At 64.7% G+C, this 12,500-nt stretch overlaps 1 protein-coding gene, 1 non-coding gene and 2 pseudogenes across 4 annotated transcripts in view; all 4 read left to right on the plus strand.

Moving 5' to 3' along the window:
- LOC106869635 (uncharacterized) overlaps positions 1–12,500 on the plus strand; it is a 272,331-nt gene that overhangs the window by 100,822 nt on the left and 159,009 nt on the right. The window lies entirely within an intron of this gene.
- On the plus strand, positions 4,811–7,587 carry LOC149131383 (small subunit ribosomal RNA; annotated as a pseudogene).
- Positions 8,704–8,862, plus strand: LOC149131384 (5.8S ribosomal RNA). Its single transcript, XR_016238034.1, has one exon. It is a non-coding gene; the product is annotated as a 5.8S ribosomal RNA (ribosomal RNA).
- On the plus strand, positions 9,372–11,857 carry LOC149131385 (large subunit ribosomal RNA; annotated as a pseudogene).

Genomic DNA, 12,500 nt, shown 5'->3' on the forward strand with positions numbered 1-12,500 from the left:
CCGGCTCGATGGAAAGGCCGACGTGTCGGCTGCGATACGAGCCACGCTGCCGCTACCGTACCCGTGACGGGGCCCGATTCCCGATTCGCGAGTTTGCGGGTCGGGGCCCGGCGGAATAGTCAGGCTCTAGGTGACCCTCATACCCCAAGGGGGTCCAGACTACTATGTAGGGTAGTCGTCGATCGGACGGTCGTACCCTATGACCCGCACCCCGAACCGCAGCCGATTGAAAGGCAGACGGTCGGCCGGCGGCCGGCCGGCCGGGCGCCGCCGCGTACCCGCAGAGCCGATCGAAAGAGGCCGAATTGAGAGCGACGCATCGGCGGCGGACTGCCGCCGCCGAACCGCCGGCACCGCGATGGAAAGGCCGACGTGTCGGCTGCGATACGAGCCACGCGGCCGGTACCGTACCCGTGAGTTTGCGATCGAAAGCGCTGTCGGCCGGGAGTGTGTGCGGCCTAGGCGGCGGCCTAGCCGGCGGACTAGGCGGACGAGAAGGAAGCGATTGGGAGCGAGCAAAAAGAATGCGGACGCTTCGGCGGCGGACTGCCGCCGGCGAGATGGAAAGGCCGACGTGTCGGCTGCGATACGGGCCGCCAAGGCGGACGAGAAGGAAGAAGATGAAGAAGCCGAAGCAGCAGGCCGAGCGAGTCGTGGCGGCAGCGAGAAGGAAGCGATTGTGAGCGAGCAAAGAGAATGCGGACGCCTCGGCGGCGGACGGCCGCAGCCGAACCGCCGGCACCGCGATGGAAAGGCCTACGTATCGGCTGCTTTACGAGCCACGCGGCCGGTAGCGTACCCGTAAGTTGGCGATCGAAAGCGCTGTCGGCCGGGAGTGTGTGTGTGTCTGTGTGTGTGTGTTACATGGCGGCCAAGGCGGACGAGAAAGAAGAAGAAGAAGCAGCAGGCGGCAGCGAGAGGGAAGCGATTGGCAGCGAGTAAAGAGAATGCGGACGCCTCGGCGGCGGACGGCCGCCGGCTCGATGGAAAGGCCGACGTGTCGGCGCTGCGATACGAGCCACGCGGCCGCTACCGTACCCGTGACGGGGCCCGATTCCCGATTCGCGAGTTTGCGGGTCGGGGCCCGGCGGAATAGTCAGGCTCTAGGTGACCCTCATACCCCAAGGGGGTCCAGACTACTATGTAGGGTAGTCGTCGATCGGACGGTCGTACCCTATGACCCGCACCCCGAACCGCAGCCGATTGAAAGGCAGACGGTCGGCCGGCCGGGCGCCGCCGCGTACCCGCAGAGCCGATCGAAAGAGGCCGAATTGAGAGCGACGCCTCGGCGGCGGACTGCCGCCGCCGAACCGCCGGCACCGCGATGGAAAGGCCGACGTGTCGGCTGCGATACGAGCCACGCGGCCGGTACCGTACCCGTGAGTTTGCGATCGAAAGCGCTGTCGGCCGGGAGTGTGTGCGGCCTAGGCGGCGGCCTAGCCGGCGGACTAGGCGGACGAGAAGGAAGCGATTGGGAGCGAGCAAAAAGAATGCGGACGCTTCGGCGGCGGACTGCCGCCGGCGAGATGGAAAGGCCGACGTGTCGGCTGCGATACGGGCCGCCAAGGCGGACGAGAAGGAAGAAGATGAAGAAGCCGAAGCAGCAGGCCGAGCGAGTCGTGGCGGCAGCGAGAAGGAAGCGATTGTGAGCGAGCAAAGAGAATGCGGACGCCTCGGCGGCGGACGGCCGCAGCCGAACCGCCGGTGCGATGGAAAGGCCTACGTATCGGCTGCCTTACGAGCCACGCGGCCGGTAGCGTACCCGTAAGTTGGCGATCGAAAGCGCTGTCGGCCGGGAGTGTGTGTGTGTCTGTGTGTGTGTGTTACACGGCGGCCAAGGCGGACGAGAAAGAAGAAGAAGAGGAAGAAGCAGCAGCAAGCGGCAGCGAGAGGGAAGCGATTGGCAGCGAGTAAAGAGAATGCGGACGCCTCGGCGGCGGACGGCCGCCGCCGAACCGCCGGCTCGATGGAGAGGCCGACGTGTCGGCGCTGCGATACGAGCCACGCGGCCGCTACCGTACCCGTGACGGGGCCCGATTCCCGATTCGCGAGTTTGCGGGTCGGGGCCCGGCTGAATAGTCAGGCTCTAGGTGACCCTCATACCCCAAGGGGGTTCGAAAGAGGCCGAATTGAGAGCGACGCCTCGGCCGCGGACTACCGCCGCCGAACCGCCGGCACCGCGATGGAAAGGCCGACGTGTCGGCTGCGATACGAGCCACGCGGCCGGTACCGTACCCGTGAGTTTGCGATCGAAAGCGCTGTCGGCCGGGAGTGTGTGTGCGTCTGTGTGTGTGTGTTACACGGCGGCCAAGGCGGCCAAGGCGGACGAGAAAGAAGAAGAAGAGGAAGAAGCAGCAGCAAGCGGCAGCGAGAGGGAAGCGATTGGCAGCGAGCAAAGAGAATGCGGACGCCTCGGCGGCGGACGGCCGCCGCCGAACCGCCGGCTCGATTGAAATGCCGACGTGTCGGCTGCGATACGAGCCACGCGGCCGGTACCGTACCCGTGAGTTTGCGATCGAAAGCGCTGTCGGCCGGGAGTGTGTGTGTGTCTGTGTGTGTGTTACACGGCGGCCTAGGCGGACGAGAAAGAAGAAGCAGGCCGAGCGAGTCGTGGCGGCGGCAGCAGCGGCGGAAGTAGCAGCGAGAAGGAAGCGATTGGGAGCGAGCAAAGAGAATGCGTACGCCTCGGCGGCGGACTGCCGCCGCCGAACCGCCGCGGCTCGATGGAAAGGCCGATGTGTCGGCTGCGATACGAACCACGCGGCCGCTAGCGTACCCGTTTCGGGGTCCGATTCGCGAGTTCGCGAGTTTGCGGCTCGGGGTGCGGGGGAATAGTCACCCTCTAGGTGACCCTCATACCCCAAGGGGGTCCAGACTACTATGTAGGGTAGTCGTTGATCGGATGGGTTCGCCGACTGGAAGGAATGTTTTAGCCTCTCATTAATTCCGGCGGTCGGACCCGCGTAACCCGCCGCGCGATCGATTCTACACGGCCGGCGCGTCCTCGATTCTTCCGCCGACCACCCGCCCGCCTAGTAGTGAGCTACCTCGCCTTCGCTGACGACGTCGTTCCGTGCCCCGCGCCGCGTCAGATTCGCTCGCTCGCCCCGCCGACAGCCGCCTGCCCGCCTGTTCGTGCTGTCACCATCGACCGATCGGTATCCTCCTCTTCCTCGCCTACGCCAAGCACTCCGACCGGAAGGGATATCCTCGCCTCTCCTTTCTGCTGACGGTCGGACCCGCTTAACCCGCCGCTCGATTGATTCTACACGGCCGGCGCGTCCACGATTCTTCCGCCGACCACCCGCCCGCCGCCTCGTAACGAGCCCCTCGCCCTCGCTGACGCCGTCGTTCCGCGCCCCGCGCCGCGTCAGATTCGCTCGTTCGCCCGCCGACAGCCGCCTGCCCGCCTGTTCGTGCTGTCACCATCGACCGATCGGTATCCTCCTCTTCCTCGCCTACGCCAAGCACTCCGACCGGAAGGGATGTCCTCGCCTCTCCTTTCTGCTGACGGTCGGACCCGCTTAACCCGCCGCTCGATTGATTCTACACGACCGGCGCGTCCACGATTCTTCCGCCGACCACCCGCCCGCCGCCTCGTAACGAGCCCCTCGCCCTCGCTGACGCCGTCGTTCCGCGCCCCGCGCCGCGTCAGATTCGCTCGTTCGCCCGCCGACAGCCGCCTGCCCGCCTGTTCGTGCTGTCACCATCGACCGATCGGTATCCTCCTCTTCCTCGCCTACGCCAAGCACTCCGACCGGAAGGGATGTCCTCGCCTCTCCTTTCTGCTGACGGTCGGACCCGCTTAACCCGCCGCTCGATTGATTCTACACGGCCGGCGCGTCCACGATTCTTCCGCCGACCACCCGCCCGCCGCCTCGTAACGAGCCCCTCGCCCTCGCTGACGCCGTCGTTCCACGCCCCGCGCCGCGTCAGATTCGCTCGTTCGCCCGCCGACAGCCGCCTGCCCGCCTGTTCGTGCTGTCACCATCGACCGATCGGTATCCTCCTCCTCGCCGACCCGCGGCCTCGTCGACGTCGTCTTCGAGGACCCGGTCAGGTTACGCCGCTGACCTCGTGTCGCGTCGCCGCCGGCGCGGCGGACGGGCTAGTTGTCGCTTCCCGATCCGCCACAGGCGACGCGACGTCACCGAAAGAGAGCGGTGCTGTGTGTTCGTCCCGCTAGACCGGGACGGATCAACAACCGTGGCTTCAACTCCGGGTTTCGCGGCGGTGGTGCCCCCCGCAATCTCCTCGCGCTCGCCCATCCCGGCATCGTCGTTGCTTTGGCTCGTTCGGCGGCTGCCGACAACGCCGTTTTGGTCATCGCACACACGCTTCTCGTTGACCGCAGCCCGTGCTGTCGCAATCGTTTCGGCTCGCTAGCTTCCCCGCTCGTCGTCCTTCTCGCGCGGCGGCGGCGGCAGCAGCCAGAAACCGCCTCGCTTCTTCAACCCGCACCGGCGCCCGTCCTACCGCAGCGGCCCGGTGTGCGGCAGTCGGATCGCAAACCGTTTCTACTCGGCGAACTCTTTTTCTTCCGTCTGGCGCGCTTTTCCGCTGCTACAGCAGAGCGGCGGATTAGGACGCGTAACGTACGTACGAACGAACGGCTACCGTAGCAGCGGCGGCCGCGATTTTTCAGTCTCCTCCTCCTCTTCGCTTTCGTTTGCTCTCCGCGCGGCGGCGGCGGCGATGGCAGCAGCGGGACTTCCGCCTCGACTTCCGCCTCGACTTCCGCCTCGACTTCCGCTCTCAGCCGACCGACGCGACGGTGACGCTACTACAGCGACGACGACGACGACGACGATACCTGGTTGATCCTGCCAGTAGTCATATGCTTGTCTCAAAGCTTAAGCCATGCAAGTGTAAGTTCATGCCGTAAACGAATGGTGAAACCGCGAATGGCTCAGGAACCGGACCTAATCCTCGGGACCGTATTCCTCACCGCGAGGAGAGTGGATAACTGTGGCAATTCTAGAGCTAATACATGCAACCGAAGGCGCGATCGCAGGTCGCACCCGGGCGTCGGGCCGAAAAACGGCTTCCGGCAGCAGCAGCGGTCTTCGTCGCCGCAGCGCCTCCGCGTGCTCGGCGTCGTCCCAGCCGCTGCCGGTCGTCGCCGGCGCCCGCTCGGCCGGGTTGGTTCCGGGACTGCTCGCCAGTTCCCGCCGCCGCCGGTCGCGACGATACGGTCGGCCTTCCGCATTGGTCGCGGCGCAAATATTAGACTGAGACCGACGCGTACGGGCCGTCGCAGCAGCCGCCGTCGCCGTGCTTCGCACGCGCGCGGGTCTAGGCGTGCGTCGGCTTCACGCCCCTTCGATTTTGGTGACTCTGGATAACTGTCAGTACGATCGCACGGGCTAGTATCGACTAGCCTTCGCGCGACGGGTCCCCCGCGAGTCCGCCCTATCAACTGTCGACGGCCCGGTAAGTGCCGACCGTGGTGGCAACGGGTAACGGGGAATCAGGGTTCGATTCCGGAGAGGGAGCATGCGAAACGGCTACCACATCCAAGGAAGGCAGCAGGCGCGCAAATTACCCACTCCCGGCACGGGGAGGTAGTGACGAAAAATAACGACGCGGGACTCTGTCGAGGCCCCGCGATCGGAATGAGTACACTTCAAATCCGTTAACGAGGATCGACCGGAGGGCAAGTCTGGTGCAGCAGCCGCGGTAATTCCAGCTCCGGTAGCGTATATTAAAATTGTTGCGTTTGAAAAGCTCGTAGTCGGAATTCGGGTCTCGAAAACGTGCCCCAGCACGTTCGGGGCGACGGCGCCGTCGCGGGCGTGCCTCGCGCGCGTCCGCTTCGGTCGTCCGTTCGCACTCCCGGCCCTATTCGCCGGTGCGTGCGCGGTCGGGCCGCGGAGCTCTGCGCGCATCGTCGCTGAGACGGTCTCTCCGGTAGCCCGTCACCCGCCTCCGTAGCCTCCGCTTCCGTCCTCTCGGTCGGTCGGTCGGCATCGGCACGCGATCGTTCGGCCTCGCCGCCGTCGTCGCTGCTGCCGCCGTCTCCTCCGTCGCTTGCGGCGGTTCGCGGTGTTCGGGGGAAACAAACGGGGGTCGAGCGTCGCCCGGGGCATCGCCGCTCGCACGCGTTTCGGTAGCGCGTCCACCTCCAGGTCGTTTCGGCCCGCACGGTTCCTCCGAGGGTGCTCTTCGCCGAGTGTCCGAGGCGGCCGGTACGTTCACTGTGAAAAAATTAGAGTGCTCAGAGCGAGCCCCGCCGGCTTGCATACGAAAAGCATGGAATGATGGAAAATGGCCTCGTCCGCGCGTCATCCGTCGGTCTCCGTTCACGACGAGGCAATGATCGAAGGGAGCGATCGGGGCCACTCGTATTGCGACGTTAGAGGTGAAATTCTTGGATCGTCGCAAGACGCACTGCAGCGACGGCGTGTGGCAAGCACGTTTTCCTCGATCAAGAGCGAAAGTCGGAGGTTCGAAGACGATCAGATACCGTCGTAGTTCCGACCGTAAACGATGCCGACTGGCGCTCCGCCGGCGTTCGCTTCGATGACCCGGCGGGGAGCCTGCGCGGGAAACCATAGTCGGTTCCGGGGGGAGTATGGTTGCAAAACAGAAACTTAAAGGAATTGACGGAAGGGCACCACCAGGAGTGGAGCCTGCGGCTTAATTTGACTCAACACGGGAAAACTCACCCGGTCCGGACACCGGTAGGATTGACAGATCGATAGCTCTTTCTCGATTCGGTGGGTGGTGGTGCATGGCCGTTCTTAGTTGGTGGAGCGATCCGTCTGGTTGATTCCGATAACGAACGAGACTCCGGCCTGCTAACTAGCGCGTCGATTAGTGCTTTTCCGGTAGCGAGGCGGCGCCGAAGCCATCGTCGGTAGCTCCGCGCGCGGCCCGGGCTTGCCGTTGCCGCCGCTCTCCTTCGCGTCCGGCGCTGCGGCCGCGTCCGGCAACTGCCTTCTTAGCAGCCTTTCGTGCTCCGCTCCTCGCGGGTTGGTGTGCGGGTTGGTCTGGGATGGCGGTTCGCACGCGGCGTGGTTGCGGCGTCGGTTGCGGAGCGGCGGCGGTGACCCGGTCGGCTCGGCCCGCGTGATCCCGGCGGCGGCACGCCGTCGCGCCCGGGCCAGTCGGTTGGCGAACGCAGCGCTTCTTAGAGGGACGCGCGGCAGAAAGCCGCACGAGGCGGAGCGATAACAGGTCTGTGATGCCCTTAGATGTCCGGGGCCGCACGCGCGCTACACTGGAGGTATCAGCGGGCGCGTCTCCCCCGGCCCGAGAGGGTCGGGAAACCTCTGAACCACCTCCCGTGATAGGGATCGGGGCCTGGAACCAACCCCGTGAACGAAGAATTCCCGGTAGGCGCGGGTCATCAGCCCGCGTCGATCACGTCCCTGCCCTTTGTACACACCGCCCGTCGCTACTACCGATCGAACGGTCTGGTGAGGTCCTCGGATCTGGCCGACGAGTTCGCTTACGCGCGGCGGCGTTCCGCGCCGTCGTCGGCGCGTTCTCTGATGGCCCGGAGAAGACGACCGAACCCGATCGCTTAGAGGAAGTAAATGTCGTAACAAGGTTTCCGTAGGTGAACCTGCGGAAGGATCATTACCGCAGCAGCAGCAGCCCTGCTCCGCTCCTCCGTCTCCTCCTCCTCGCCTTTCCGGCGCCAGCCAGCCGGTTTCGTAAGTCGCGGCCGGGCCCCCTCGCACTCGTCGGCCCTCTAACAGTGCAGCCTCAGCCTCAGCCGAGCAACGAGCAAGTAGAAGCGGCGTCATCAGCGGTGGACGAAGCCCGCAAATCGTTTCCGCTGTCGTTATGCTTCCTTCTCTCTCTGCTGTAGCAGTAGCAGCTACCGACCGCGCAGTTTTCACCCAGCCTGCGTCCGCCCGAATACAGTGCGCTAGGCCGACGGTGCTGCACGCTTTGCGGCTCCACGAACCTCAATATCTCTCTCGCCTCCTCCTCGCCTTTCCGGCGCCATCCAGCCGGTTTCGTAAGCCGCGGCCGGGCCCCCTCGCACTCGTCGGCCCTCTAACAGTGCAGCCTCAGCCTCAGCCGAGCAACGAGCAAGTAGAAGCGGCGTCATCAGCGGTGAACGAAGCCCGCAAATCGTTTCCGCTGTCGTTATGCTTCCTTCTCGTTCTCTCTCTGGCAGCTGCCGACCGCGCAGTTTTCACCCAGCCTGCGTCCGCCCGAATACAGTGCGCTAGGCCGACGGTGCTGCACGCTTTGCGGCTCCACGAACATCAATATCTCTCTCGTCTTCCTTCCTGGCGTCGGCCGGCCAACATCGCCGTCGTCGTCGCCTCCTCCTCGCCTTTCCGGCGCCATCCTGCCGGTTTTGTAAGCCGCGGCCGGGCCCCCTCGCACTCGTCGGCCCTCTAACAGTGCAGCCTCAGCCGAGCAACGAGCAACGAGCAAGTAGAAGCGGCGTCATCAGCGGTGAACGAAGCCCGCAAATCGTTTCCGCTGTCGTTATGCTTCCTTCTCGTTCTCTCTCTGCTGTAGCAGTAGCAGCTGCCGACCGCGCAGTTTTCACCCAGCCTGCGTCCGCCCGAATACAGTGCGCTAGGCCGACGGTGCTGCACGCTTTGCGGCTCCACGAACCTCAATATCTCTCTCGTCAGCCTTCCTTTCCTCGCCCCCGCGTCGGCCAGCATCAGCAGTGCCGGTAGGCTGTCGTCAGTCACTAGTAGTAGTAGTAGTAGTAGTAGCAAATACCGAAACCCTGGACGGGGGATCACTCGGCTCGTCCGTCGATGAAGAGCGCGGCTATCCGCGTGAACTGATGCGAATTGCAGGACTCAGTGAACATCGACACCTCGAACGCACATTGCGGCCCCGGGATCCCATCGTCCCGGGGCCCCGTCCGGTCGAGAGGCGGTCACGACACGAAAAAGCCGTCCGCCGTTGCAGCAGCAGCAGCGGTGGGGAGTCGGGAGTCGCAGGAAAGGGCGCGCGCCGGGGAAGCGGGCGGGCAGCGTGAACAGCTCGCCTTTCGTTCTCGCTACTGCTTCTGCTTCCGGCACGACTAGCGAGCGCGCGCCGCTCGATCCTCCGTCTCCCGCAATGCCAGACCGTCATCGCTGCGACACCTGCCACGGAGCGGCCGACATGTGCAGTAGCAGCAGGGAACGCACCGTCCGCCGTTCGTGCGCACTCTTCTGCCTGCCGCCCTCGCCGTCGTTGCCTCCTCTTATTACTCCGTGGCGGCCGTTGCCGCCGCCGCCGCCGCAGCCGTCTACATCTTCGGTCGGTGTTCGCTCTGTGGATCTCGTTTGCGAGCGTTCGTGCCGGCCGACGACGACGACGACGAATCGAAAGCGGTTTGCCGCAGCGACGACTTTTTTTTTTTTTCTAAGCTAATGCTGCCTTCGACTCGGACGAGACTACCCGCCGAACTTAAGCATATCGCTAAGCGGAGGAAAAGAAACCAACCGGGATTCCCTAAGTAACGGCGAGTGAACCGGGAGAAGCCCAACGCCGAATCTCGTCGGCCGCGCCGGTCGTCGAGAGCTGTGGCGCAAGGGTCGTACACGGTCGATCGTTTCGCCCGGCTAGGTTCGGAGTCCCCTCGATCGGGGCAGCCCAGAGCGGGTGCCAGGCCCATTCGGAGCCGGCGGCGATCGGCGGTGTTTCTTTTCGGCCCGAGAGTCGGGTTGCTTGGGAACGCAGCCCAAAGCGGGTGGTAAGCTCCATCCAAGGCTAAATACGGGGACGAGTCCGATAGCCGACAAGTACCGCGAGGGAAAGTTGAAAAGAACTTTGGAGAGAGAGTTCAAGAGACCGTGAAACCGCCCAGGGGTAAACGGGTAGGACCGCTCACCGCGATCGCGAGGGGACTCAGTCCGCTGCCACTTTCACCCCCGCCTCCTAAGGCGCCGTCGTCGCCGACGAACGCGTCGGTGGCGGCCGCTCGTTTCCGCGGGCGGTCGTCTGCCGCCTCGTCGGCGCTCGATTTCCGTGGCGCCGGCATCGGACGCACTTCCCCTCCGATCCGTCGTCGGCTAACCGACGGAGACGGGCTAACGCACCTCGCCCTCAGCACTCACGACGCAGCGAGTCGCGAAAGCGACGCGGCCGCCCGCCTGCTCCTTCTTCTTCTACTACTTCTTCTACTTGCTCCTCGTCTTTGCGCGTGGTGCTACAGCAGCAGGAGCGGTGGTTGTTGGAGGAGTCGGCGGGATCGCCCGAAAAGCCGCCCGCTGCTGCCGGTTAGCGACGAGCATCGGCAACCTACCCGACCCGTCTTGAAACACGGACCGACGAGTCCCAGTCGACTGCGAGTCGTTGGAGCCTTTCACTTTGCGAACTCCGACGGCACAGCGAAAGCGAGAACGTGACACGTCGCCGCTCGGGGGAAGGGAGTTGGGCCGCTGTCGCAGCAGCCGCCGCAGTTGCTGCCGCCGTCGTCTAATCTCGTCGGTTGTTGCAGCATCAGCGGTGGTGGTGGCGGCGGCTCGCTTCTTTTTTTGTAACACGCGGCGTTTCGAAGCATCGTTCCCGGGTCGGGCCCGCGCGTTCGCGCTCGAAAGCGCGCGTCCCCGCTCCGACTCAGGTGTAGCAGGCGGCCGGGGACCCGAAAGATGGCGATCCACGCCCGGTCGGGACGAAGCCAGAGGAAACTCTGGTGTAAGTCCGAAGCGCCTCTGACGTGCAAATCGATCGTCGGAACCGGGTGTAGGGGCGAAAGACCAATCGAGCCGTCTAGTAGCTGGTTCCCTCCGAAGTTTCCCTCAGGATAGCTGGCGCCAGCAGGAGAACGACACGCAATTCCGTCCGGTAAAGCGAACGACTGGAGGCCCCGGGGACGTTGACGGCCTCGATCTACTCTCGAACTCGGAACGGGCGAAACGGGCCGCTACTCCTCTCCCGAACGGAGGCGGCCGTTTACGAATCGTTGGGAATAATGATAATTTTATTATTTTGCGCGTTTCTTGCGACGAATGCACGGTGCCAAGTGGGCCACTTTTGGTAAGCAGAACTGGTGATGTGGGATGAACCGAACGTCCGGCTAAGGTGCCCTACGCTTCGCCCATTAGATCCCCGAAAGGGTGTCGGTCGATATAGACAGCAGGACGGTGGCCACGGAAGTCGGAATCCGCTCAGGAGTGTGTAACAACTTACCTGCCGAATCGACCGGCCCCGAAAATGGATGGCGCTAGAGCGAGCGACCGATGCCGGACCGGCCGGGCGACAGGTTGCGCGATCGCCGGCGAGGCGACTTTCCGATGCCCGGTCGAGTAGGAGGGCGCCGCGGCGTGCATGGAAGCCGCGGGCGCGAGCCCGGGTGAAGCCGACCGCGGGTGCAGATCTCGGTGGTAGTAGCAAATATTCGAACGAGACCTTCGAAGACCGAAGTGGAGAAGGGTTCCGTGCCAACGGCGGTCGAGCACGGGTCAGTCGGTCATAAGAAGCGGGCGAAAGCTTCCACGAAAGGCGCCGGATCCGTCACGAAAGCGGTTGTAGCAAATATAATAGCAGATGCGGCCGGCCTCGCATCGAAAGGGAATCGGGTTAATATTCCCGAACCCGAACTCGGAGAGTGCCCGTCCGGCGGTGGGAACGCAGCGCGCCGCTCCTAGCAGCGCGTTTGTCGTCGAAGCCGGCGGTCGGGCGAAGCAGCGGCAACGCAAGCGAGCCCGGAGACGTTGCCGGGAGCCCCGGGAAGAGTTCTCTCTTCTTCGTAAAGGACCGCGTCCGTGGAATCGGCTCGTCCGGAGATACGGATATGGTACCTGTAGAGCGCCGCGTCTCGGGCGTCGTCCGGTGCGCTCTCGGCGGCCCTGGAAAATCCGGGTCCGTAACGATTCGCAGCTCTCGAGTCGGTCCGTACCCACCATCCGCAGCAGGTCTCCAAGGTGTACAGCCTCTCGTCGATAGCGCCAATGTAGGTAAGGGAAGTCGGCAAAATGGATCCGTACCTTCGGAAGAAGGATTGGCTCCGAGGATCGGGTCGGTCGGGCCGTGTGTGTCGCTGCGCTCCCGCGCGGCGGTTGCTTCGCCGTTCGCTCGGCGTCGCGCTGCTGCAGCGGGCGCCGGAACACGTCTTCACGCGAAGCGGCGGATCGGTACGGGGCTGTAGCGTTGGCGTCGGACTCGGCATCTCGGGCACCTCTCCGGCCGTCGTTTGCGCCGCCTTCCGTGGCGGCGGGCAACTCGCTTCGTGTCGGTGTGCGGTCGCGCCTTCGGTCAACGGGAGTTGGCGGCTTCGTCGGGTAGGAAAGTCGGTTGGTCGGTCGGTCGGTCGCGTGCGGCATAGTCGACAGCACGTCGCGTCCTCGCGGCGGAGAGCGGTGGTTGTCGCCGCATCGGTCCTCCTCCTCCTCCTCCTCCTCCTCCTCCTCCTCCTCCTCCTCCTCCTCCTCCTCCTCCTCCTCCTCCTCTCGCACGCGCGGCCTTCTCTCGCGTCGGCGTTCCGCGCCTCCCGACGCGCGGTCGGGCCGCCGTCGCATGTCGGCGCGCGGCGGTTTCATACGGGGCGCCCGGGGCGTAGTGGGCGCGAACAACACGGCTCCACA

The sequence above is a fragment of the Octopus bimaculoides genome, chromosome 22 (genome assembly GCF_046866305.1).
Source record: "Octopus bimaculoides isolate indiv1 chromosome 22, ASM4686630v1, whole genome shotgun sequence".
NCBI lineage: Eukaryota > Metazoa > Mollusca > Cephalopoda > Octopoda > Octopodidae > Octopus > Octopus bimaculoides.